The sequence below is a fragment of the Neopelma chrysocephalum genome, unplaced genomic scaffold, assembly GCF_003984885.1.
Source record: "Neopelma chrysocephalum unplaced genomic scaffold, ASM398488v2 Primary Assembly neopelma1_44, whole genome shotgun sequence".
Classification (NCBI taxonomy): domain Eukaryota; kingdom Metazoa; phylum Chordata; class Aves; order Passeriformes; family Pipridae; genus Neopelma; species Neopelma chrysocephalum.
This window is the reverse complement of record NW_020897703.1, coordinates 13,717,473-13,741,055: the sequence shown is the minus strand read 5'-3', so window position 1 is coordinate 13,741,055 and position 23,583 is coordinate 13,717,473. Positions and strand designations below refer to the sequence as shown.

General features: G+C 37.6%; 1 protein-coding gene across 5 annotated transcripts in view; it reads left to right on the top strand.

The window, feature by feature from the left end:
* Positions 1-23,583, top strand: part of RAPGEF4 (Rap guanine nucleotide exchange factor 4) — a 156,690-nt gene that overhangs the window by 32,244 nt on the left and 100,863 nt on the right. The window contains exon 1 of one of the 5 annotated variants that reach the window (XM_027678543.1): positions 12,923-13,144. The exons of the other annotated variants lie outside the window; for them this stretch is intronic. The gene's annotated coding sequence lies outside the window, so the exon portion shown is untranslated. Of the gene's footprint in view, positions 1-12,922; positions 13,145-23,583 lie in introns of those variants that run through there. 5 annotated transcript variants of the gene reach the window in all.

Below are 23,583 nucleotides of genomic sequence, written 5' to 3'. Positions count from 1 at the left end.
GAATCAATTCTTCTTTCAATCTGAGGAGTAAAACTCCAGCAGTTACGGTTCTCAGGGTTAGTGAGTATTGCTCTAATACCATTAGTTCAGTTAGCTACAAAATTCCTAGAAATCTGTTCACCAGCATTGTGAAAGGACCTGCAGGCCTTCAGAAATGTTTAAATCTCAAGGGGATTTATGGAACAACTTGTTCATGGATAATTTTTTTCATTTTGGTGAATGGTTGTATATGTCACAAATACTTGAGAAGAGCACATAAGACGTGATGGCCTTCTAAGGCATGTATTCCATGTACTTTTAAACTGTGTAATGCATTGGATGTTCACAAAATTTGTGTTTTCATCTAGTGTTTCTGTTACAGGCTGTTGTTGAGTACAGTGGTTTAGCAGAATATGTGAATTCATATGAACAGTCTGATGTGATGGTTAAGGCTCAATTTCTTTATCCTTCATCCTATGGCTGATAAGACCATTAGTGTGTATTTCCCCTGAACTCTGCTTAAAATACTTTCTCAGTTAAATCCCAAGTGGAGAAGTTAAACCTGAAACTCACAAATAAAAGTTTACACACTAGATATCTTCTGACTGAACTTTACTTCTGTTCGTTTTAAATTACACTGATAAAATACTCTTCCTCCTAGATGCTATACATAACTCTAAGCCAGGCTTGTATAACATTTGTTTGAGGGTGATAAATAATCAGCATTTAAAATTAAACCTTGCCATCCTGCATTTAGTAGTTACTGATATATTTCAACTTGCTTACATTGTAACCTCTGACCATTTTCTCAGTAATTTCTATTTAATTTTGCATTCCACAGCTATCTTGACATTTGAAAAATATCTTTTCTGGCTACCAATGCAAACCATTTTCCTGAAATATTAACCAAAGTATACAAACAAACTCTATTCTGTTAATTCCCACAAAACCCTATCTACATTTTCCGGAGTAGAGGTTAGTGGAATCAGATACAATTTAATAGTTTTGTTTTAGCATAATAAAAATATGCATTACAATATGATTTTTGTATGACCTAGTCTTTGAGAAACTGAGTCCTTCAAAGAAGTCATGCTGTTCTGAAAGGACTGAGTTATAAAGGAACTTGTTTGAGTAACTTAGGCTTTTATGCTTAATTCTCTCTGGGGATAATGTTGGAGACTCTCAGTACAATTAAGGAAAGATTAAAAGCTCAGTACAGACTTATTTTCTTTTTTCTTTCTTTCTGCCAATACCCTTCAAGCCTGTATCCTCTCTAGAAGCATGAAACATTTTTCAAATGTCTTTTTTCTTTCTGCCATCTTTTCTCAGGCAGTTTTCTGGTATCCGTCTCTTCCACAGATTCATTAATGTAGTTTCTCTTTCTACATTTGTCACTTTTGTTTCTGCTATCATGTAATGGAAGATTTGTTGATCTCTGATTGCAAGTTCATTGTGTGTTTTTCCTTAGGTCTGTCTATGACATTTAGGTCTTACTAGTTAACCAGGAATCACAAAGCAGTTAGGAAATAATTCTTGCACTGTTGAATTATGCCATCACTTAGAATTTCTTAGCACATTTGCTCTGCAGAGCTAAAGGAGTGAAATGTGGTAAAAGAGTAGACAATTAAGCAGAGATGTCTGAGTACACTGATGGAGCAGGAGACTTGATTACTGTACCCATTTTACAAAATGTGTTACTAAAGAAGAGCTACACTTCAATCTGAGCATGTCACAACTGGAGCATTTACCTGTGCTGTTGCTGTGGTATGGAAAGATTATATGCTTTGAGATTACAACAGAAGTTCACATCAAAACTCTCATCTTTGCAGATTTTTTCTGTCTGATGTATTTACACACCTGTGCCCTACAGAGGGTGTTACCTCCATCTGATTTCATATACAAAAAGTACTTGGTGTCACTTTATTCTGAGACAGACTTTTCCTATTTTAACAGCAGAATATGTATTTTTCTGCCTTTTAACCTTTCTGAAGAATTACTTGGTATTTGACTTAAGAAACTGATGTATGCTACCATTCAGCTCATAAGTACTGATACTTGAGTGGATCGTTGTCAACTTTGCACACTGAAATTATATAAAGGAGTGAGGCAGAGGAAATACTGGAAATGCTTCAAGCCCTATCCATAGTAGGAATACATGATTTGCTACCGTAAGAATTCCGAAGACATTGATTTTACATGGGCATCCATACTGTTAATCCAAGTATGGTTACAAAATGGTAGGTGAATTACCTTTGCTTGTATCCATTAACTGGACAATGTCTTTGCATAAGAGTTGCGTTAATCTGTATTGAATACAATGTAATAAATGGTTGTGATATCCTGAAGCAGACCATGAGGTGTATTTTCCCTTCTTACTTAACAAAATAATTCATACTACTGGTATGAAGTTTCTGCTTTTTCATGTGGGAGTAAACAACCTGCAAAAGAACCCAACCTTTGTGAAGCTGTTCTGTTGCAAGTAACTTCTGCAGGGAGATGGAGAGGTACTTTATATCTACCTACTCCCCTGTGGGAGTGGCAAAGCTCACTCTCTGTAGTAGTATGTACATGAAAAATAATATCAAATGTCTAGAAAAAACTAGATTCTTGACTGTGATTGACTATTTATTCTTCCTTGTCCCCAGCTAAAGCAAAGCCTTAGCGTGTTTCTTTTGTCTTCACCAATTAACATTTCTGATGATTTTTTCTTTTAAGTATACCTTTCCCGCTAAAACTCTTTAGTCTATATATGCATATCTTCATTTTCTGATAATGCTGCTGCTACATGTACAAATGAAAATTATTATTCTAATATGCTAAAGAATACAGAAGGAAAAAGCAACTCTTACTTTGAAAGTGGTTAAAGTAATAATGAATACTGTCTTTATATTAGATGTGTTCTTTTTAAATGAACATTCTTGAATGGCTTGCTTTGTGTGAGTAGAATTTGCTAGAAAAGATGTCCTTGTGACTGTCCCCAAAATCAATTTGCTCAGCATGATGAAAATAAGTAGAAACATGTATGGAAGTTTTGATACTATAGAAGGAAAATCTCTTAATGTTACTAGTTTTGTTTTCCAACTGTGCTGCATTACTGGTCATGACTGTGCTACCTTCTTCAGTAGGTCCTTTATTTTGGCATTTTTACTGCCACAGCAATGCTCATCTATTTACACTAGGCATTACTCACAAATTGCTGCATAAGAGAAGTGGGGGTAAGATATTCTTATTTTGTTAGATGCTCTACATGGTGAGAGAACAGCAGCATGGAATAAGTATTGAAACAAGATGCTAGAGTTCCAGTAAGTTGTGTTTACTCTCGTTTTAAGTGAAACCTGTCTGATTACACTAATTTCATTGCAATAATGGACAGTAGAATTTGCTGTGTGTTATGGTTTGGAGCTGGCTCCCTGCCAAGTCTCCAAACCTTACCACAAGGAGTCCCCCCCACCCCAAACCAAGGGAGAAGAGGGGAAAAAAAAAAGCAAACCAAAAGAACCGAAAACGAGAGAGAGACAAAGTAATGTATATAAATATATTTACACTTATATTTACAGTTATATACAGTTGAAATATATATATAATTTCACAGGGAAAAGGGAAAGGGGAAGGGAAGAACAAAAACCAAAATAATATATATATATTATATTATCCCGCTCAATAGCCCAAGGTCTATCAACTAAAAGAATTAACAAAGAATATCTTACTACTCTCCTTGGGACAACGCAGAGTCACGCCGGGGTGACTGGTGACTGCCGGCAGCCTCTGCCTCCCAAGGTCGACAAGGCCCCACCAGGCCTCACTCTCCAAGCCGACAGACTCAACACAGGGAGATCTGCACCTCCAAAGCCGCCGGAAGGAAAGAGAGCAAAGGTCTCTCCTCCCTTCTTCTTATACCCCAGTTTACGTAAAAATCGTAGGGAATACCGGGTAAATCTGGGCACTTCCTTGGTTACAAGCTGGTCACCAAGGAAGGCCTAGGCCAAACTACCACACTGTGCTTGTGGCCAAATACTCCACATACTGTATCTTCTGTCTTTTGCTCTGACCAATACCTGCTATTTCAGGGAAAACTGTAGAAAAACCTTCAAACTCTTTATATATTATAAAAATGGAGTGTAACAGTATACCATACTGTATAAATAAAAAAACCCCTGTCATTTGTCTTCCTCATCAGTCTTCATGTGTAGGACTATTTATGTCCCTTGTTTTGGAACTAAAATTATGTCTTTATTTAATGAGAGCTTTATTTCCATTTCTCTCATTCACTCTCTCCATTTCCCCTCTGAAGAGTCCATATTGTATGCTCTCTAAAGTTTTGTCTTTGCACATTTTAAGTATCCATGCCAAATGGCTTGTGAATGGGTGCTTCTTTTGGAGAAACATTCCACAGCCAAGTACATCACATGCTACTAACGAATTTATTCTGATTTCCCCTCCAGAATTTGTTTTCAGAGTTCATTCTGTGGTTCTTTTGTGTACTCCTTTCATATCTCTTGGATGATTTCTCTCTGTCCTCAGTATTTACATCCTTCACTTTTTGCACACTGTGACCATATCTGTGTTTTGTCACAATTAAAAAATATAATTACATGACTTCTTAAATTACCTAAAATGCCATTGTGTTTCGTGTGAGCTCTCTAGAACACAGAATTATGTGACCCTGCCTTTCATGTGTATCTGGAACATATCTAATCTGATGTTTACTACCAGTTTTACCTGCCAGAATTTGATAACTGCTGACAGAAGAGTGTTTTGCCATTGTGTGAAGAAAAACTGTCACTAGTTAAGCTTACATAGATATCTATACAGAGTTAGAAATTATGGCAGTGGGAGATGTGCTGTATACTCCAGCTGTGTTCAGGATTATTGCTTCCTAGACTTTGCTCAGTCACTAGCTCTATTCAAGTGATGTCTCCACTAAGTTTCTCCAAATGTGTCTTTTCCTCAGCATTGCTAATTCCCTAGAGACTTACATATTGTATTTATTTTTTGTTCAGTTTTTTAATCTTCTCCTTCTCCAGTGTTTTCATGTTATCAAATTGTTTATTCTCCCTCTGCAATTACGAATTAAAAAAAATTCAGAACCCATTCCTTTAGTACTTCTTTAAACACCACCTTTTTATGTGTTGCCATGTTTCATTATCTTTTGTTTGCAGTCATTTAACTAATTGTTAATTTTCATGACAGTGCTTCTACCCAAGGCATTTTCAGTTTTTTAAAATTAACTATGACTATTAAATGTTTTACTGATATCCAGATATGTGGCAGCTACTGCATTTCTTTCTTCTACTACTTCAGTGATTCAAAGAAAAAGCCAACCACAACCCACATAACCACATTTAAAGCCTCCAACTTTGGTTAAATGAGTTGGGAAAATTCACTCTCAAATGAAAGAAGGAAACGTATTAGAAAATAAAGTATTGGCAAGCATATATAATTTCAGTTATTTTTTTCTGTTACTCGTGTGTTTTCATTTCTCTCCTAAGTTATCCCTAATTGTCCCAGGACAGAATTCACTCAGTATAAACTGGTGCAACCTGCATTCTATTATTCTTCAACACATCTGCTAACATTTAAATTAAAGAAAATTAAAGTTTTTATTGGCACTGCCTCACAATGACCTCTTAGCATGATCATTGTTCTGCTACATTTGCCCCTCTATCAACATGTACATCATTAAATAAATAAACCCCTAATTTCTGAATGACCTCCTGTCTCAGTGAACACTGTTGACTACTCTGTATTCTGATAAAGTATTTATTTCCACATGTTGCAGATATGTTCTGGTGTTTGTGGAATGTCCCTTTGTGCTCATGTTGCAAGAAAACGTGGGGGGAGGGAGTGACCCCAAACTAACTTTCAACTTTACCTTTTTGCTTCACGTCACGTTTTGTTTTCCAGTCAAAAATTGGCTGGCTAACTGCTTAGTAGCATCTAATCAAGTTCAGGAAGATAAAGCAGAAATATAGCAATTATACACTGTATTCTGCAGAAGCTGCAGCATTCAAAGCACACACGTTTGATTTCAATGACTAGTAGAAATTATTTCCAGTCTCCTTCTGTGCAGAACTTCTGTAAATATTCAAGTGAAAGTATACTAAGCAACTTCATTCTGTCTTCAGAATGAAATTGCTCATCAAAAGTTTGATAGTTAATGTTATGCTCCTCCTTCAGACATGGCTGAAACAAGTAACTCTTGTTTCTGTGCCTGCTTAACAGATCTGATGCTTGTTGGCCTCTCAACTGTTACTCATTTATGTTTTCACAGTGTCTGATTTCCAAAATGCAGTGATGTTAAACAACCATAGCTCATTTTTCGATGACATTCTAGTACCGGGTCCACCTCCTCTTTGGGCTCCTGAGTTCTTGCTAGTGCATGATTGCCTTTGCCTTTTGCAGCATACTTCTTTGAGAAAACTGTCTTGTGCAGGTCCTACTGATTGACATTAGAGGGAGGTGCCAGGAACCTGAAACTTACAGAAGCTTTTTTGCATGGAAAAGTGAAAAAAAATGCACCAAGTATCATAAGTGCTTATAATCAAATCCAGGCTTGTTTAAAACAAGTAAAATTGTGAAAAGAATCTCCCACTGAGAAGAAACAGTGTACTCGGCATGTCTAGATTTACTTATTCCAAACATAGTTTCAGGTGAAGAAAGTTACTATACCTAATGAACAACTCATGGCATTGATCTCTGGGTAAGAAACCTATCCCACATTCATTGTATGAAATGTTAACCTCTTTGCCTAGGGCAACCGTCTCCATTTGCCAAAACAATTTTTCCCTGTTCTCTTCACCCAAGTTGGATTTTGACCTTCTCTAATTTTTTTTTAAGTGTGATCTAAAATGTGTCTTACAGTGGCCGTTACACATGGGCTTTTTGAAGCAAAACATCTTTTTGTGAGACAGTTATCTGTCCATTGGACAGATGCACCGTTATCAAATGAGGAAGCTAGTTCGTCTGGCTGGGTTTGAAGGCTATAAAGCTAAGTTTGTCTCTCTCAGTTATTAAATATACATTTAATGATAGATGCAGCATGCCAAAGATTCTTTAAGGGAAAGTAAGGAATAAAACACTTATCCTATTATATTGTCATGCAGTAAGATAGTTTGTAACTATCATCCTTTATTTTGTCTTCAACCTATAGTCTGATCTGAATGGAAAAGGGACATTTCACAACACTGACACTAAAGTGCAAGCAGACATAGATGACCACTTTGAGAAAAGTAAGAAATTCAACTTAATTCTAGCCCTGTTGTTCCAAGGAGAACCATGCAGTTGATTGTTAGCTATTCAGAAGGATAACATATAGACTTGTACTTTCTGTATATTCAGCTTTATCCAGTGGTTCTTAGAACAGTGTTGTTTGGCAAGTGGATTCTGTAGCCCATGGGACAGTGTATAATCTCTTCAGTTTTGTTCTTGATCCTTGATGCTTACATACCCATATTGTGGCATTTGTAGTTTGCAGCTAGTAGACTACCCTGATTTGTAGGGATCTCTGTATTTCAGATCCCAACTCAACTTTAATTTTGGAAAAAATGTCCCTTTTTTACTTGCAGAGAGAGCCTTGAAATGTAAACTGGATACCTGCGGTTAAAGTGTTCCTACTGATTTATTTTCCCTAAACATTATTTGTTCTTCTACTCACTAAAACCATGGTCTATACTAAAAATTTTGCTGGCAGGGTTGTGAGGAAAATGTCATAGTGTTAGGCTGAGAAAACGGGTTTTGTGTGGTATAGTTAGCCTAATGAAGGACTGGTATAAGGAATAGTTGCAAAAGAGCTTTTGCTGGCAGAAATCCTATTATCCCTAGGATAATTTGCTGACCGAGGTTAAAATGTAGGGCAAGCTCTGAGTTGGCCTTTGGAAAATTGTATATTCCCTTATTTTTTCCACATCATGATAGTGGGAGAAATAGGTTGTCAGTGATTAGATAAATTACCATTGAATTCCTGTGTTCTTCCCTGTGGAAAGCCTAAAGATGTACCAGCTCTGCTATGCAGCTATTGGGATTTCTAGCTGCCAAAAGACAAGTCATATAAACTTGTCTCATGAAAATCATTAGTCTTATTGCAATTTTGATCAAGATATTTAGTTTTGCCCTTTTGCTTTCTCCATGTGCAAAGTGAGAATATAGTATGTATTTCTTTTCTGAAAGTGTTTTGATGATTGTTGAATGGTTGAACAAGCTTTTAACATCCAGATGGATCATATGCAACACTTACATGACCACACAGGCTCTCAACTGAAGAGATTGCCCTTTACTAGGCTTTCTTGTGGCCTTGGCACAAGCAGCTACATGCCCTCTCTGTGATAGGACTCCAACTGTGGCTTAAAAATTGTGTGTGTTTGTTTGGGGTTTTTCTTGTGTATAGTTTTTGCTGCATTTCTGATGTTGGTGTATGATTCTTTAATACTTTTTTGATCATTTAAACTCCAAAATTCTTCCTACATGTATCCATCTAATATTTGATGCTTTAAATGAGTCAGTTACTTGCATAAATAAGTATTCTAATATCTTACCTGTGGTTTTGAGAACCTGCATTTTTTACCTGCATGTATGTTTTTGCTTGAAATTGAAGTGGGCTTGGAATCAAGAATAAGTTAGAAATACATTTAAAAGTCTGCTTTGTATAATTTTTTTCCTGAACAACACTCTCTTCACAAAACATTGTTTTGTTCATTCTTCTCCCTCCCTGTTAGCTATCTTCCCTTTTAGTAAGGTTTTATTGTGGGTTTTTTTTTAATAGAGGAATCATGTTTAATTAAAAGTTACTTGCATGTTTTCAATTATTGATGGTAATTTGTTTGACTTTACACTCTCAATTGCCTTGAGTAGTTTCCTGTACATTCCTACATACAATCCATTTGCATGTTTCAAGTATTAGTGTGTTGTTTGCACAACTAGTGTGTAACACTTGAGGAAACCACTGGGGCTTAGGAAGGACAGATGATGCTTTTTGGTGGCAGTGACATGATGGCTATTCTTTCTTCTCCTTGCTGAATAGGTATGTGTCACGTGAAAGGTGTGGGGGGTTACCTGACCCTTAGTGTGGGGAGATTTTCTCAGTCCTTAATGATTTATTTGTCTGTCAGTGCCCCAGGAAAGCTGAGACCCTTATGCCCGACCAGTCTGTCCACATCCCATAAGGAGACCCTTCACTGAACATATTCACCGGATTGAGGATGATTCGACTGCCTTTTTCAGGGGGGCTAAGCCAACAGTGTGGAGACCCCTCAGTGGGTCTTCCCAATGTACTGTCCAGTGCTAGCAACTGCTAGCATCTGTAAAGGACTCACTCTAGCAGTTTATGGAATAACACTCATTATTAATACAAATTGTGTCAGGTTAATAAGGTTTGAGGGTTGTCTGTGATAGTGTCTGACTGCAAAAATGTGTTTAAAGCCATCTACTGTACTATAAAGCAAGCACACTCTAATCCTAAAAGCAGCATTTAACACGCGTAAAGTATAATTCTTACCCAATAGGCGCCCCTATGGGGGAAAGACAAGTTCAGCCCATTAACTGATCCCAGCAGTTTCGGTGGAGTCTTCCTCAATTTCCTCCCTATTCTCAGCTTATTTTTATATTATCTCTTTAGGTTTAGGGGGAGCTTGAGTGACCTTAGTCATAAGTTATAGTATCTCTGATTGATGTAAAATTCTCTCGCTTCGCTTCACCTGCTCATTGGGGTGGTCATATCTTGGCATCTGAGGAGAGGGATTTTGACATAGTTGTTGGCTCAGCTACAAGACGTCTTCATCCGTCTTCCTTGTTTAACAGGTACTACACAGTCTTATGAACTACAAAGTACCACCGTGGTCCCCTCCCTGCAGGTACTTCTTATGGAGGGAGGCTACAGTGTCTCCACTCCACTCCACCCTCCATCTCCTGTAGCAGGTGCATATCTCTGTGTAGGGAATCTTTGTGGACCATGTCGACTGTGTTCCATCCAGAGAGATGCAGCTGCATTTTACCCTGTAGTTCTTAGTCTCCTCTAATTTTTAACCCTATCCATCTCCCCACAATATGGAACCAACTTTTTTGAGAGAAGTGGAAAATATGTTATCAAACCAACATGTTGTTTCAGTAGATAACTGGGAGTTAAGCAAGTGGACCAGCAGTAATGTTACATTCATATTTTTGCTTGACATAAATCAATGCTGATTGGTTTTGATTCCCAGCTTCACAGCCTGATTTAGTGTAGCAGAGAAAATACATATTAACACATCCCAATTGATATATGTCAGAATTCCATTACAGATAAATCTGTTGTAATTTTTAGCTGCTGGAGATAAGGTGAGAGGAGGTTTTTTATTGCACCATGTATTAAAACTAGAGCTTGTTTGGTCTACTGAAATAAATTCTATGTTCAGTCCAAGTGGAACATAGTCTGTATGGTTCTGCTCACCCATGTTTAGAAGAGATGAACTCAAACAGGGATAGATGCAGAGAAGGACTATGGTGGTAAGGGAGATGGACAGTCTATTTTATACGATAAGACTAAAACAACATGTGTTGGTTAGTCTGTGGATAAGAAAGCTGATATGGAGTACAGTTGCTGTCTGTAAGTACATAAGACCACCATTCAGGGCATATGAACTATTAAAGGACAGTGCTGCTCAGGAGCAGGTGGGTACTAATGCAGCTTGAGTGTTTGAGTGTACATTAGAAGTTTCTTTTTAACCATCAAGAGAGATGAGGTTCTAAACAAACTTCCGATGGGAGTCTGGGGATGACATAAATGGTAATGTTTAAAGTGGAATTGATTTTATTTTAAGAGTGATTTTCTATGTGTTTCTGCAGTAGCAGCTCCAATGCTGTTTCTAAGCCAGATTTCAGTATTTTGGCTAAATACCTTTTTCCTAGTACAACAAAGACGTACATGAAACCATGGGATCCAAGTTTTGTTTCAGTTCTTAGTGGGAAAGTGTCCTTGCAACTGATACTGCCTTTAGAATTGACAGCACTTTCCACTTTTGTCTGCCACATCCATGTCACACTCCCTTTTGTTGGTGTAAGCCTGTTGGGAAGGTCAACATTGTTTTGTCCTCTCTGCCGTAGTGAATCTTTCATTTTTTGGTATTGTAGCATGTTTCTCCACAGAAGGTGAGGAACACTCCTAACTGCAGCATTGCTAGTGGAATAGAGCTATTTCTTTAGGACACTGTCCTGAGACATGAAAGTTGGGAGTTTGAATGTCATTCCCCAGGGAAGACAACTGAAGGCAGAATTACTGTTCTTTGGATGAGTCCAGTCCTGAGGAGGATTCAAAGCCAGATGGAAGCGCAGCACCTGCCTCCATCTTTCTTGAAATAGAGACCTTCAGTTCTTTGAATGTCTGGTGGTAGGCACCTATCACACAGAGAGACTTCTCAAATTCAAAATCATTAAGATGCTTAGCATTTACAAGTTACTGTCTGAAAGCCACGAGGGCGTGAAGTAGAAGGTGCCTCAGCTCCTCAGTGTTTCCCTTTAGCCAGGCGCTGCCAGCTCGGTATTGGGGATGCTTTGAAATGTTTTTTTCAGGTACCTTTCCTCACAAGATTCTCCATCTCTGGATGCCTTTCTTCAGTCCTATGTTTCATTCCTTATCAACAACACACAAAGAGAGGAGGAAAGCTGGGGAGGCTTGAAGGAGTCACGTGGAGTTCCACACCTGGATCTGAAACTGCCTCTGTAACAATTCTGTGCTAATGAGCGTGCTTAGGTCTTTGTTACATTCTGTCCCCAAGGTTGTTGTGCTCCTGTGGCAGGTGTAAAAATAAGTATATGTAAAATCCAGAAAGCACTTTGAAATGGATGTTGCCACAGTAGACTTTCACATTAGAGCAAAAATAGTCATTCTTTGTTTTAGTGCTTGTAAAGTAATGAGTTAATTCAATTTTGCTCTTTTTTTCTTGGTTTCCTGGCTAGGGTAAGACACTATACAATACTGAATGCTGATAATAGATACAGAATAGGTCTTTATGAGTAGCTGAAATTTTTCTGCTGTTTAAATATTGGTAATGATTAAGCAACACATATTTCTTGTTTAATATTCAGGTATGGCATTTGGTTTTTAAAAACAGAGAGAAATACTTCTGTGATCAGAAAGAGTAGCAGCTAGGAACAGCAGTGATGTGAGTCATTTTGACAGTGAGCAAACTTGTCAGAATGTTCACATTTTCAAGACTAGATGGTCTAAGACATCCATTTTTTCCTAAATATTTTTCAAAGTCCTAATGAAAATTTAAAGAGCTGTGTCTCATGGTGTCTTGATTTGAAAAGATCATGAATTAACAATTGCATTTTACTGCTAAAATACTACTTGTTTACTGGAAAATCAAAATAGTAACAAGATTAAGTCAGGTTCTTTGTAATACTTTTAATAACTGAATTTGACAATCCCATAGTGTAAAATATGTCAATCCTAAGGCAAAAAAGAAAGAATTTGTAATGAACTACACTGTAAGATGCTGAAATAATTTTTAAGCAAATCAGTTATATGTTAAGTACCTTTAACATATAAGGTACTTAACTTGTCTTTTTTTTCATAAACCCTGTTTACATTAATTAATTTCACATTGTCCACTTCTTTGGGATAAACTAGAATTTCACTGTGTGTAACACAATACTTTTGTGTTACAAAGTGAAAATCCCATGGTTTTGACTGAAATGCTGGTTTATTACAGCCCTCTCTTGCCTAGGGCCATCTGCATAGGAGAATATTCCTTTAACAGAATAAATCACTGGAAGACTATAGCAGACTTACTGGAACCATTCTTCTGTATCTCTGACTACTGTTCTTGCCAAAAGTGTTAAAAAAGAGGCTCAGTGGATAAAAGATTCTATTTGTGAGACTACCTGCTTTGCAATGGTTTCAGAAAGAAAATTGTACTACATTCACTGGCTCTTTAATTCAGATTGCCAATGATAATGCAGAGTCTGCTGCTAAAGAAAGGTAGGATGCAGAAGCAGAAACATTAGTGCTAATCTGCTGCAGAAGGACTAGATAAATCAGCACAGCTCTCATACATCACAGAGAGAGAAGCTGATTGCAACTTGACCATGTGCCTAAGTGGTCACATCAGCAACAAGAACGGAGCATGGATAAAAAAACTAAAATGTATCCTTAGGGCTACTTGCTGTGCAGGACGTATAATAACACATCAATGTAAGTTAAAGATTTCATTTTTGTTGTTTCCTTCTATTGTAATTATTGTTGTTTACAAGAATGTGTTTTTATTTTGCATAGATTTAGGGGAAATAAAATGAAGTGTAATACTAAGCAGATAATACTTCAATACCATTTATATCTGTGAATAGTAATGGGCTTTATTGCTGTGTGTCTCAACATAGTTCTTTCTTTGAAGATGTCTTAATATTTAATCTTAACAGTCATATTTCGGGAATTGAGTAAGGTTTTGGGTGAGATGATAGTGTGATCTCTCTTCCTCATTTCTGTCATCCTATGTTTCAAAATGATTTAAAAGACAGAATGCCAGAAAAATATATGTATATTAATTCTATTCTGAGAATTTTTGCTTTTTTTAATTCTTTCTGTTAAGAAAAATGCTCATAAAGAGTGATTTCTCTGGACCTTTTTATTTCTGAATTTAGTGCAGATGGTAATTTTCCTACAGTTTTTAAAATTTGTGCGATTGTTTAATGTCACTTAAGCATCTGCAAAAAGGGAAGGCAGGGATAAGATGAAAACTGAATAAGCATTGATTGCTAGTCTGAAAATTAAATTTTAAAAGTTTTTACAGTAAATCTGATTTCAGTTCATTTTTACTAAATTAGATTATCATATTTAAATTGAAGCTACTATACAGCAAACAAATGTGTGAAACTATCCTGGGTAGCACACATTTCCTGCTGGATCAGACTATAAAGATATTGTTGATTGTAACTACCCAGGAATACCCTAATTGTAGAATTCAGAGCAGCATGTTTAAATAATGCATGGGAAAATAAAAAGGAAAGATGGAATTTTACTGTTCAGATGTTAAGGTGATGCTTTGTTCAAAGAGAAAAATTGTGTAGTAAAAGCTATTGATGTGAAATCTCAGGCTGTCTCTCATGGCTTTAGGGAAAAAGGCAGGGAAACCCAAGACAGGTCTTGCTGTGCAGTCTGAAAGCGAGGGAAATTTGGAAACCTTTATAAAAACCCACCAAAAATGATGTATTTATTTACTTATTTCTAGGGAAAGATAGGGGCTTTAAACAAACAAATCTATGAAATACAAAAAAGGAGGCATGAAAGGTGCCTTAGTGATAGGAGCTTGATAAAGTAGGTGTAAAGATACAGAAGAACATCAATTTATTTTATAGTGTTGTAACTATGGCCAAATATAGTAACAGGAGGCTTAGAAACAGAAGTAGCCTGCATGTGTGTGTCTGCAAATGGTTTACTTTTGTGACAATTGAAAAATGTTGTGTGGCTATTGTCCCCTTCACTGACCTAAATTATTTGGAGTATTGGCCAATTTCAGGTCTTGTGACACAGATATTTTGTGTAGGTCTTAGCCAAAACAAAAATTAATCTATTAATAGTTGCAACTTTCCTACAAGAATGATGGATGAAAATGGAGAAGAGGGAAGGTAAGGCTTCATGGCAAAAAGGGTGCTCTTTCTTCCCAACAGAATAAATAACCAACCTGGCCAACTGGCAAATGGAACATGGACCAAGTAGAGTGTTTATTTTTGTATGAAATGTGCATATGGATGATCACAGAGGCCCTCAGTTGTACTTAGCCCTTGAAGCTGGGGTTCCTTTGGGAGCTCATAGCTTTAGCAGTCTGACTTACAAAATAATAAACACAAAAAGAGAAGAAAGCTGTACAGCAACAGGAAGCAAAGAGGAGTAGTGATTTCTTTGACCTTGTTACATCTTTTCTAATGTACCCAGTGTGGTCTTAAGTTGTAAACTGCATGCCAAAGATTCCTATATTTTTGTTCTGCTAAATATTCTCCTTTTACATGTGATGGAGTAATATAATCAGTCTGGCTCCTCTTAATGGAGTTTGGCTTCTGTTGGTAGAATAAAAACATCCTTTTTTTCCTGTGATCCATGTTCATTGAAACAGCAGGAGATTATTCTGGTTTACAAAGAAAATGAAATAAGTAAGTAGTTTTCCTTGTCTTGTAACTGGACACAATTTGTAAAGATTCCTACCAAAGTTGTCTCTGACAGTTATAAGTACTGTGTCTGCTAAGATAGTCTACAGTTGTGTTGATGTTATGATCTTAAAACAAATATTTAGTTCTGTGTGTTTCTGTGAAGTTCCATAATGCAGTCACACTTAAATTAGATGCTAAATGAATTGTAATGCATATGACAAAACTGGAATTTGGTTATTGCTTTTTAGGTGAAGAGAAAAAAGTCTGTTGTGAGCTGAATATGGTCTTGGATGCACTTTTCAATTGTCAAAACAAGGCACATCCTATTCCTCCAGAGTGAAATTCCATGTTTATCTGTCTATTATGCTGAGTGTTTCACTATTACCTGTAAAGCTGTTGCATTAGACTCCAACCTGGCCTTCATTTCCACCTTCAGTTTTAGTCAATAAATTTATGCTAATTAGTTTCTTGTACTTTAGAGAAAAGTATGCTAATGGACACTAATACCTGCACTTTCAGAGCTGCAGGAGGCTCTCTGATGCCAATTTTAGTGTACTGAATTTGCTTCTACCTATGATATTCAGGAAAACAACATACAAAATGTTGTTACGTTTGAGTTCAGTGGAAAAACTCCTATTAACCGAAGTTGCCAAGGCAGGGCCTGAAACCTTAAAAGAGCATGAGCCCTATGGTGGCATCTCATACAAACAAAAGGCTGTCCTGAGAAACGTACCTGAATATAGTCATAGGGGTTCAAAATGTGTTGACTAAATATAATTTCTTCTTTTCTGTCTACGAAACAGTACATTTTCCACTTGAAGTTGAAAGTCTGATCTCTATTATTGCTTTTGGTCACAAAAGAAAACTGCATTGCCCCAAGAAGAGGCCCTTCAAGTTCCATGATGCCAGAGAGAGTGAACTTCTGTATTGCTGCAATGAATATGTTGTGTCCCCATCCTAAAGATTATAAAATCTACTGGCTAGGAAAAGGAATGACACGGCTTTCTGTCCTCCTGCTCCTTCTTATCCTTTCTGGGTTTAGTCGCTTTTGATAAAAGGAGGCACAATTTTGCAAGTATACCAAGAAACCTAAGAACTGTAGGTCTTTGTAGTATGCATGAAAAGCTTCCATGTTGCTTTATGCACACAGGCCTAGAGCTCATTGATTTCTTCCACAAGTTCAGTAATCACTAATCCATCCACTGAATTGTGTCTGGAATACTCACAACCAACACTGAGCATAAAATGTTAGCACACAAGCTACAGTGTATAAAGTAGCCACAGATCAACTCGGGCACTTCCACAGCTTGAGTTACCACCAGAAGTACACTTAGAAAATTGGGATAAACGAGTTTGCCCTCTGACAGCATTGCACATGCTATGAAGAGAATACATGTTCTAACTGTCTCAGCAAAGTGAACTCTCATCCAGATATCATTTTCTTCTAGGGAAACAGTGAATCTCCAGAAGGAGCCAAAATTTTTTTAATGTAAATTGACTCTAAAAGAAACAGTAACTTTTACAGCTAATATGAAAAACATACTATTTATACCTTAATTGAGTTCTCTGAGCAAATTTTGGAAACTGTGTTGAAAATCATTTAAAAATTACTAGCTATTATTGAAGAAGATCATACTTGGAAAGGACTTTTCTTGCTATCTCTCTCCTTCTAGGTTTCAGAGTCTTCCCAGCCTTGCTAAATGCTATCTCTGAAGTGGATATCTTCCAGAACATAGTGAACTGCATGGTATCAGACCCTGCTGGGGCATGCACAACAGTGATCTCAAACAGGTAGCTCCTAAGAACAACCACTCATCTGATCTTTCAGTATTCATTATAATAATGAAGGTGTTTTCGGAAAGGGGGTCATGCAGACTGATGGCTGAAACTCTGCTATTCAGTGAAAATCATAGACTACTAATTAGGGGGACAATCTTTTGTGAATTTTGTGAAGCTTTTATTGGTTTTTGTTACCTCTGTGATTGTTCTGGAAAGTAAATAGTTACATATTGGATAACCATATGGATGATGTGTTAGTGTATTTAAAGAAGATTGCTCAGATGGCTCAGAGCCCATAGTGGCAATGCCAGGATTTTTATGCACTAAAAATCTAAACAGATAACTACAAGATGAAGGGAGCAATCACTGAAAGGAAAACTGAGCAATAAAACGTAGAATTCACCTTTAACGTCTGTGACAGAGATTAAGGCCATGGGAGAAGTATAGTGTGACTTCTTACACTTAAGCCATGTCCCAATTAGCTTTCCAGTTTGGGCTGGGAAAGTAGTATGGGTGGTTGTTCTGTGTTTCCAGTCACAGTGCTAGACTGCCAGTGCTCTTTTTAAAAGTCCAGGTTTCTCCCTCTGTTTTGTTTTTCCTCAGTGACTCCAGTTGAACTTCCCAGCAGAAGCGGTGAAGACTCAGGTTGCACTTTTCACCACAAACCATACAAACCCCATTCTCAGCTTACCGATATAGCATAACAGCTTCTTGTGATAACAAGGCCTTTGAATAGCCTGGCATTATTTTCCTTGGATAGATGAGGAGTGGTGGGAGGAAGGAAGGACGTGGAAAGAAAAGTATGAGGAATAATGCAAGAAAATTCTTGCGGGACTGGGTAATTCCTTCAGGGAGATGTTTCTTGTAATTTTTGTTCGGTGCTTGAACACTGCGCCTGCAATATATACATATATTTTCAGTCTGTTCGAGTGAAAAAGAATCCTGTAATCCAAGTCCACTCATTGAACTGTAAATGTAACCTCACCGAAGGAAAGGAACAGTTTGAAACACTGACTCTTTCATATTTTAGTTAGGATTTATCATGATCTGTAAAGCACATAATTCTCATAACAGGAAAGCTTCAGCTGTTTTAAACCCTGGCAGTTTTTCATTTGAGAAATACCCAGGCAGCAAGCCTTCTCTCAGATGAGACAGAGTGGGCTGGTTTATATCAGGAACTGCATTTCCTACTTTGCTTCCTCTGCCAGAAATTCTCTTGCCAGAAACTCTGTCATTTCAGTTTTTATCTGTTTTTGAGGGGAAATTAGTTAACCATCTCAGTAGCGTCACCATCACTACAACAAAAAATCTGCAGACAGTGAAAGGCTATGGAAAACTGATAATTGCCCACAAATGCATAATTTTCCCCTGGCCATGATAAGCAGTGATTAAGTTGCCAGCTCCATTTTACAGTGGAAGGAATTGTGGTACAGACCTATTCCTTTAATATTATAGTGTGTGAACAATTCTGAAACAACAAGGTGGCAAATACGTCTGGTTTATGTCTGTTACTACTTTTGCTGTATTGATACTTAATCAATCAACTGTTACAGCCAGTACTGTGTTCTGGTACTGGATCCTTGTCTTTTAAGGAACATACAAACACAGGTAAGATTTTTCAGGACCTTTAAAAAATTAAATGTAGTAAAGAAAATTTTCATCCTTTGTCTACAGAAATCGAAACTTTGTCCTCTTCAATTAGATTACACACACAGACCACATAGGCTGCAGAGGGAAAGCCCTTGCACGCATTTGACAGGGAACTTGCGCAAAACTGTTAATGAAGCAAGCAAACTGGAAGCTTAAACACACGAGACACACTGTTTTTATACCATGTGATGACAGTGTTGCTGATTGAGACTTTATTGGTAGACTGAAGTATTGGTAGTAGAGAGTATTTGAATATAAATATGGAGCTGAGCTTTCTGAGAGTTGGTGTGTAGTGCTCAGCAGTCAGAGAGATCTCTGTTTCATTTGTTGCTAGTCATGTCAAGAATTACCTCTTTGGTGCGTGGCAACGTTCCAGGTTGCATCTCAGTCAAATGGATTAATCTTCAGAGCAATGCTTTTATAGGGAAGAGAATATCCAGGGTCCAGATTGGAAGGGTCCTTTGCAGTTTTGCAGAGCTCACCTGAGAAGAAGGGTGAATTCTTCATGCATGTGTAACTGCTCAGTCTGTAATGTATTTGCTGTCTATGCTAAGAGGCAGTCAATGAATGTTTGCAAAGGGAGTTTTTTGAGTGAGGAATAAAAAAGCATAACTGAGGAGAAACTGTGCCAGGGAATAAAGTAACATATGATGCATCACTTCTTTTTTTTTTTTTTCCCAAATTAAGATCTGTAGTATGTTAATAACTTATGGCAGTGGTGACTAAAATGGTTATTATCTTGGTTGTACGTGCATTAGAACCAATTCTGAAAGCGCCTAGCACCTACTGAAAAGGTTCTGTGGCATTTTTAGAGCAGTGGTGATAGTGGTAGTGGTGTGAGGTGATGCAAAATAAGACAATTGAATAGGGGGGAAGCGCAGACTTTCTGAAGGAGCTGGAGCACTGGAAGATTGACAGAAAGCTGTGAATGCAGTACAGCTTTCATTTCAAATACACAGAGAGCAAGTGATCAGAAATACAAGCCCACTTGCATTCTTTATTATCTGAGAGCATTTGTTCCCATTGAACTTATCTTGAAGGCACTAATACTGCTTTTCACTCCAATATGCTCTCCCTAATTGACTGTATTTTTACTCATATATGTACATAATGTCCTCTGAATAATCTAAGCACAAAAATTCTGCAAAGAAAGTGTGTTATTAAAAAACTGGACATTAATGTTCCAAAGGAGACCAGAGTATCTCCTGGGATTACTGAGTAGATGGGAGGAGTTGATTGCCTCAGGCATAGCCCAGGGCCATTAATTGCAGCTAGTCATTAATTCTCCTGTAATGCCCTATGCTCATGCCACTGTTCCTGTTACAACACAGAAATAGAAAGCTGACTGACCTATGGACTTTGATGGGTTATGTTATTCTTATAATGATTACGTATATTTCTAAACGCTCATCACTATAGTGGTGGACAGAGTTTCAGTTCATAATGAAACTTTTCATGTCTTTCCAGAGAGTTAATGTTTCGTTTGTTACTCACAGGAAGCCTTTAAATAACTCTTGAAAACATTATAGCCTATATGAGGTATACTCTGTGTATTGAGTCCTGGGAAAGCAGAATTGATATAAATACTCTCTAAAGATAATCAGCATACATATTTTCATATCTAGAGAAAATGAAAATTGAACATGTGGTTCCTTTACTCTGTGGTTGCCATATCAGGCAAAGTGCAGTCTAAGCTCTAAGGATGAAAATCTAAACATATAGTTTTTGGTTTGTTTTTGAAAAAAGTCCTGAAATTTTAATTAATTTATTTAAATAACTGAAGAAATGCTAACAAAGGACAGAATAGTTATAAACCATTTAGAAGCAACTTGTCATCATATGCTCTTTACATGCAAGCTCATGTACTCAGCACTACACAATAAAAGCATTGCTGGGCTGATCTTAAAGTGCAGGAGGAAAAAGTTCAAAAGCAAGAGACAGCCCCCAGCGCCCAGCTTAGCAGATCATGTGAACACACATGACTCTAAGCAGCACAGAGTTTAGGTAGCAAACAGCAGCTGTGAGAATTTCCAGATTGCTAGACTTGCATGTCTGTTTAAATTATCCTAAAATGTTTTTGCTCAAGAAGAAAGTTATTCATCTGACCTTTACATAGAGTCCTTCTTTGTCAGGGATCCCAAAGTGTTTTACAGATGCAGAGATTTAGCACTGACATGCACATGTCAGAGGGAAAATTAACAGACTGACTGCACCATGGTTGCAGAGAACTTTGGCAATGCAGAATTATGACTACTGATGGCCTTCACTGCTACATTTCCTGAAAGACCGTACAGCAGTACTGCGTAGCAGCTCAGGTCGGGAAGTGTGGGATACTGTACTCAGCTGAAAACATAGGTGAGTTAACACCTAGCCTGTATGAGAACAATGGTAAATTACTTTAAAAAAGAAGCAGCAGCAGCTGAACTCTCTATAATTATCACTTGTGGTGAAAATATAGATTGTTTTGCTGAAATGTGAAATTCCAGCACTACATTGATTCCAAGAAACAGGGTGTGAGGTTGGTTGAGGGTGACTTATGATAAATAACCACTTCCTAAGGTACATTTGTGCTCATTGTTTACCCAGCTGGACCTTGTTTACTTTACGGATTCTAAATTGATCACAGGAGTGGTGGGGTATATTAAAGCAAAAGAGGAGGCTTAGGATAGACTTATAGGATAGTCTTTGGTGTACTTAAATGCCTGAAATTTAGAGAATATATTCATAGGAGAAGTTGTACTTTAAGTTTAGTAATGGCATATGGTGGAAGGTTGGTATATGGATTTTTTTCTCCCCCTTATATGTTAAATCTCATTGACCCTTGTGCCTATCTCATATACATAGAGAGAATAGAGCCTAGAGCCAATGGTTCTTTCATTTTAAAAAGACTAGTTGGAATTCTCTTTCATTCAGCTATGTTTGCTAATTCCAATATTTAGGGATGGATGTTTTGAAAATGATTTATGTTGTTCCTTTTCCTTCCTCTGACTTTACTGTTACAGTTTGGCTTGCTACTGTGCAGAGGGAGGAGAGATGACGGATGGAAGAGGTGGTAGCCCTCTTTGCTGTGCCCATTTCCCCCCTTTCCACTGGCACAAAATGAATTCTCTACTGTTTACAGGGTTGTCAGAGAAAAATAGGGGTGGGAGAGAGGGAAGGAGGAAGAGGAGAGGAGAACAAAGTGAGAATGGGAGGAAACCTTTTCCCTCTGGGATCATTGTGAGGTCAACATGCATCAATCGTCCATCTGAGAAACCCTGTAATATAAATTAGACCATCTTAGTGCATCATGAGGACTGGAATACAACTGGAATTTAGCTAATTAAGTCTTAATTTCATTTCTCTGTGACCCAATAATTTTTAAAAACTGAACAAGTTAAATGATGAATTGACTCAGCAAACGAGTCCCTCAGACACTGTGTTTACCAGGTGAATCAAGGGAGCTGTCTGATCTGGTCCTGATGTTCCATGAAGTTATGGGTGAGGCTGTATCAAGTTCTCCCTATTGGCCAAAGCACTCCTGCAGAAACCCACAGGGGATTGTACTGACTGGCAGTGTATGCACAGTACTGAAGAATTTGTGTGGAATTAGGGGGTTGTGTCTTTATTCCGGAAACCTGAAAGTAGTTTCCTCTGTTATGGTTCTTTTTCTTGACAGATCTCCTGTCTGTTCGCTTTAATCATCTGTGGGATCTGGAGTATTCCAGCCTTCTGTTACAAAGGTTATTCTACTGATAGGAATGTCTGAAACTGAACGGAGGGTGTATGGAACTCTGTGAAACACCTAACACAGCAGAGCTTAATGTGTGTTGTACACAAATGAAGGTCTGCACTACCAGTACGTACAGGGACAACTGGAAACCATAGGGCTAAACACACCAAAAGATAGTAGTGACTTTCTGCTCCCTGTCTCAAATATTTCAGAGGTACAAGCAATCCTGATGTTCTCAGAGAGACATGTCACAGCAGTTTGATGCTGACTTACTGTTATTTGAATTTATCTGGTTTGAGTTTCCTTTTTCTTTGAAAGGACTTAAATGTCTTTTAAATTTCCTTCCTGATGTTTGTCTTTTTTCCAGATTCCAAAATTAGATCAAGTCACATTTCCTCATGGAACTTCTGCTTCAAGGAGGCATTGAGCTATTGCAGCCCCTAGTCTGAAGGTGCCTGCTCCAGTGGATGACCTGCACTGTCATGCACGCTATCCAAAAACAATTGGACAATGGCAAACTTTAAAAGTTAATGCATGTCCTGCTTACTGTCCCATCCCCCTCAGCTTGTGCTTTCTGACTCTTGCTTGATGTCGCTGAGTCCTATTTGTTGAAGGTGCTATTTAATCTGTGAGTTGCCTGCTGCATTCTCGTTTGACCTGTTAACTGTTAAAGCAAAAAAGTTATTTTAAGAAGCAGCTTGTCAAAGGGAGCATATTTCCTCCCTTCAAAGACCTCTAAAGATTAATATTTGATTAAAATGTGACTGGAGCATTAAAATGGGTGCCTTGTGTCTTTTTGTAAATGAATGACTGGCAAGCTTGTGGACTGTCTAGTTTTTAATTGGCAAATTATTCAATGAATGCTTCAAGAGCAATTGCAGGGGAGGACAAGGAATTAGATGATTTTTGGATAAATTCATTACTACTTTTATTCCTAGAGATAGTCTGAAGATGACTAAATCCCTACATGCATCCAGAGATTCAGTTTAAATTTCTTCTCTGGAAAGAAAGAAGAGGACATGCTCTGAATCCTGGAATAAAATACCAGGTCCTGTTAGGCAACTACACCTCAAAAACCGGGAAGCTAAGTTTGTGGTCAACTTAGTTGTGGCTGTACTTGTGACCCATACATGCTGCACTGTTCTTTTTCCCTGCCTCTGTTTGCCTGCTGCTTTCTTTTTGAACTCCACTAAATGGCTGCTGATAAAATCTGCTCTCAAAAAGACTCTGAGACCCAGTACCTGTCCATTTTAATACTCTGATGGATCAGAAAGACAACCAAATATTTAGATATTACTATATGCTCTATGGAATACTCTAGGACAGTCAGTACACAGGGGGAAAATAAA